Raw genomic sequence first — 5,407 nt, 5'->3', positions numbered from 1 at the left:
CACATGTCTTTTGCAGTCCTACTAGAGTGCCCCGTTTGCCTATTAGGAAGGGATTTAATGGCAGCATTACAGATTTCATTGGTCTTTGACAAAAAGGGCAGACTGACAGCAACCTCAATGAAATGTGACCTGACAAACCCAAAGAGACGTGACATGAATGGGTTCTTTTTAAGCATACCAATGTCCCTGGAAAATCATCCAATTTGGGCAAAATGTAAAGACTCAGCAGGGAGGATTAACTGTGAGCCCTACCGGCCCTGTTTGAAGGAGGGGGTTATGCCAACCTTTCAAAAACAATACCCATTGAGTGAGGAAAAGTTAGAGGGTATAAAGCCACAAATTGAGAAATACTTGCAGATGGGAATTCTTAGGAAAATTGTCAGTCCCTGGAATTCCCCGATAAATCCCGTAAAAAAGGCTAATGGCACATGGCGGCTGGTACAGGATCTAAGGAAGGTAAACAAGGCAATTATCCCACTTCCCCCCTTGGTGGCGGATCTTACAGCTGTGTTCGGGGCCATTCCTGCGGGATCCAGATATTACACTGTAGTTGACCTCAGTAATGCGTTCTTTTCCATACCAGTGGCTTGGGATGCACAAAATCTTTTTGCTTTTCAGTGGGCTGATAATGGTCAGGTGACGTGGACCCGTCTCCCTCAAGGTTTTGGGGATAGCCCAGCAGCCTTTTCTATTGTATTAAAGGCTACATTGGAAGATTGGGAACCAAAGAGGGGATCCACCTTAATACAGTACACAGACGACCTTTTACTCTCCAATTCGGAGTTAGAAGCCTGCGAAATAGATTCAGGGAGTTTATTAGACCACTTGGCAAGCAAAGGACACCTGGCCTCGAAGAAGAAAATCCAATATGCAAGTACCCAGGTAGAGTATCTGGGGTGCATAATAGAGGCAGGAGAGAGAAAGATCTCACCCGCTAGAGTCAAGGCAGTGACCTCCCTAAGCAGGCCAAGGGACAAAGCTACAATGCTGTCCTTTTTAGGGTCAATAGTGTATTGTAGGCAGTGGATTCCCGATTGCTCCCATTGGGATTCGATCCTAAGAAAAACTACACTCACAGAAGCACCAAAGGTAGTGGAGTGGACAGAGGACAGAGTAGAAGCCTTTGAGAGATTGATTCGGTCCCTGACCCAAGCCCCAGCCTTGGCCCTGGCAGATTATGGAAAGCCATTCCAATTATACTGCGTGGTATCTGGAGAAACCTATGCAGCGGTTTTGACACAGACACATGGGGGGAGAAACAGGCCAGTTTCATACTTATCGAAAAAATTACCTCCTGTAGTTCTTGGAATGCCTCACTGTCTCCAAGCATTAGCAGCCGCGGCTATGTCAGTAAAGGATGCTACCAAGATAGTCCATGGAAATACAATGGAACTTTTCACCACTCATACAGTCTTGTCCCTCCTTCAAAACATGACCACACAACACATGACAGCTCAGAGACTGTCCGGATATGAGACCATATTACTCAGTACGGCAAACCTGTTGATAAAGACATGTCCAGACACCTCACCAGTGATAAGATTGTTGCATACACTTTTGAGACTTAAGCGTGAAGGTTCTGACGAACAAGTAGACCCAATACCTGAACACAGATGTGATGAAATAATCTTGTCATGCACAACACCTAGGGAGGATTTAAAGGACACACCACAGACTGGCAGTATAGATGTTTTTGTGGATGGATCATGCACAAGACCAGATGACAGGACATACCAAACAGGTTACGCAGTAGTCATGCTCCCAAATCAAGTGATAGAAGCTGAACCAATTGTCACAACTTCAGCACAACAAGCTGAGTTGGTAGCGCTCACAAGAGCCTGTGAAATATTCGCAGGACACAAAGTGAATATTTATACTGATAGTAGCTATGCATTTGGAACAGTGCATGATTATGCATTAATATGGAAAAATAGGGGGTATATCTCAGCGGACGGGAAGAAGGTAGCAAATCAGAAATACATAGATCACTTGCTACATGCAATTCAATTACCGGAAGCCATAAGTGTGATAAAAGTGAAAGGACACTCTGCAAAAGGAGATTATCAAGCTATGGGAAACAACCTAGCAGACAGAGCAGCAAAAATGGCAGCCAAGAGAGACATGAGAAGGGAAAGTAAGTTATTATTCATGACAGACTTTGAAAGTGAAAACTGGGAGTCAGTAGTATATCAACTTCAGAAACAGTCCACCAGTGAGGACATCAAGTACTGGAAATCTCAGGGACTGCAGACGACAGGTACAGGTATGTGGACAAAAGATCGGATATTGGGGGTTCCTACTGCATCAGCACCGCTCCTAATATCTTATCTTCATGGTCCAGGACATTTAGGAAAACAGTACATCTCAGAACATTACAAGTCACTGTTCTGTACACACCAATTGCAGAGATTGATAGACGATCTGGTCGACTCATGCATGACTTGTGCACAGAATAATGTTCAAGGAAAAGCACACGGAAGACATGGGAATCTACCACCACCTACAGGCCCTCTGCAAGATTTGCAGATAGATTACACACACATGCCAAAGCAACCCGGGAATATAAGATATCTGCTTGTCATAGTTTGTAGGTTCTCTGGATGGTGTGTAGCCATACCTACTTCAGGAGAAACAGCTGGAGTGACAGCTAGGGCATTGGTAAATCAATGGATTTCGCTGTATGGACTCCCTCGGGTAATTCATTCAGATCAGGGACCTGCTTTCCAATCCAAACTAATACAAGAACTGACAAAGATTTTGGGTTTCCAGTGGAAACTCAACATAGTCTACCATCCCCAAAGTGCTGGAGTAGTGGAAAGAATGAACAGAACCATTAAGGATAGGTTAAAAAAGGCTACTTCAGGAACATTGAAAGATTGGCTGAAATTTCTACCCGCCATTCTCTACCAAATAAGAACGACACCAAATAAACAAACAGGGTTGTCGCCTTATGAAGTGTTATTCGGTAGACCCCCTAATACCCGTGAAGAATCGGATACTGACAGTAACATTTTTGCCTTACAGGAACAGTACGTGAAACACTTGGTAGGTATACTCTCGGAAAATTATGATAAGGTTGCTGTCACCTTTCCTCCTCTTTCCACAGATCCAACTCATCCGTTCTTGCCCGGAGACAAAGTTCTGGTGAAACAACTAGCTGCCCGCCACAAGACTGGTCCAATTTACCAAGGTCCATTTGAGGTTCTAAGAGTGGCTCGAACGGCTGTCCTTACTGACCAGAGTCCACAGTGGATACACGCCAGCCGGCTCAAGAAGACGCCAGAAGGAGTCCTCAAGAAATTCCCCGGACAAACATGAGTCTTCCGGACAAGATGCCTACAAAAGAAATGGCTTTGATCATACCCCCGAGCCTGCAAAGTAGATATGAGCGATGGCTAAGAGGCTATCCAAAACCACTTAGTCCAAAGGATCCAAAGACTATGCTGGACTTGTATGAGGAAGAATTTATGTTCAGGGAGTATACCAATGAACTAGAAACTGATGACTTAAAAGATCAGAACTTTCCTGAACCGTTTAGTAAGCAGATGATTCAGAGAATGAAACTGTCAGATGGTGGGAGACAATGGATAAACCCTTTCTTCTTCCGAAGGGTACTGACATGGGGTGACAGGAGCAGGGTTGTCAAGGAAAAACCCCCTAAAAGAGAACTCCCCAGGCCACCCCAGTCTCCTTGTTCTACAACATCTTTTCTTGAAGAAACAGAGGAAAAAGAAACTCATACTGTTGATATAGACACTGAAGCAAAAACAAGTCGCAGGATCGGGATTATTAAGTGTCCATTACCCCTGTTGAACTTTTTGGCAATTATATGTACCCTCGCAATTCTTTATAGTCTAGTAGTGATAACTGTGAAAGTAGTTATGACAGACACACCGATACAAGTGAATGAAACCTTACATGAGAGAACAAAAAGATCTATATCTATATTTAATAGGCCCAATTACAAAAAAGAGAAAATCACCTGTTGTACTAAAAGAGGAAATAAATTGTCACAATCAATGTTAGATAGAGTTATAGGTTGGCATGAGCAAAAGAAAGAAGGGGTATGTAAACTAGACGCTATAATCCTAATTATCAGGGCGTCCCCAAAGAATAGTTCCCTATGTCTATCACCCAATCCAAGTGACAAAGCCACTAGGAGGAAAATACAGGAATTAAAGGGACAAGGAACTCAGAAGAGAAGTCTCCTCTCCGAGACAACCTTCAAAATAGATAACGTAGAATCATTAAACTGGCCAGACCCAAGTAATGTGCCACATCATTTCCTGCTGATGCATGAATTTGGTAAACAACAGTCAGAGGGAAAAGGAAACTGTTGGGTTTGTTCACACATGCATTCAGGGGAGCACATTTATCCAATGCTAGCAAAACCTGTGCGCCTTCTTTCCCTGATCGACATAACAGATCTAGAGACAGTACAAATCACAACAACTAACAAACCATTCTTAATACAAGGGTATTCCGAGTCTCCAAACTTTTGTTTTTTAAATGGTCATTATTATTCTAGGGATGTGAAATATTTTGCTAATGCTAAATTCTGTGCAAATACAGACGTTAACTTCACACTGTTGGACATAGAAAGCTATATTACAAATCAAACAGTAGACATAAAAGGGCTCAATACAGTCGCCATTGCCGATGCCGATGAAAGAATAGAAAGAATGTTTCAGTACAATCTTACAGAATGTCCATCCTATAAGCCCCAGGTCAATCAAGGCCCATTAACTTCTTGGTTGAAGCAAATAAACAAAACGGACATTAAGTATGGAAGTACTGACCCTATTAACATAGTTCAATGGATGTGTTTAATGGGGCTAAGAAGTGGGCAAAATACCTTCAGTGATATTCCAGCACCTCGTCTACCAAAGGGCTGGATAGTGTGTTGTGGGTTATGGTGCCATACTACAATCCCTTTTCCTAAAGATACTAGTTCAAGAGGTTGGTGCACTATGGTCCAACTCTTCCCATACATGAGTGCTCAATCAGGAAAAGAAGTACGGATGGGACCAGCCCATGGGGTGCTCATGTTCCATAACACACACAGGAAAAAGAGGGCACTGACGAGCACATGGGAAAAGTTTTACATGAGCATCTTAGGTCCAACAGGAACTGCAATGGCCCTAGTAAGAGTAGATGCCTTCCAGGAATTAGTCGAGAACTGGGTTAATATCACCACAAAAGACCTGGGGATGATAAATGAGGAAATGAGAAAAATAAGGATGGAACAGGAAGTGATTAGGCAGAGACAGGAGAGACTAATGATGGCAGTCACGGGACTGTGTGATCAAACAGAAAACAAACAAATCTGTTGCATTTATTTCTCTAACTTCACCAAAGAGACAAGGGACATTGAGGTACCAGATTACTATGAAATAATCAACAGTCA

Source organism: Bufo bufo, chromosome 6, assembly GCF_905171765.1.
Source record: "Bufo bufo chromosome 6, aBufBuf1.1, whole genome shotgun sequence".
NCBI lineage: Eukaryota > Metazoa > Chordata > Amphibia > Anura > Bufonidae > Bufo > Bufo bufo.
The sequence above is the reverse complement of the archived record's forward strand: the minus strand, read 5'-3'. Positions refer to the sequence as shown.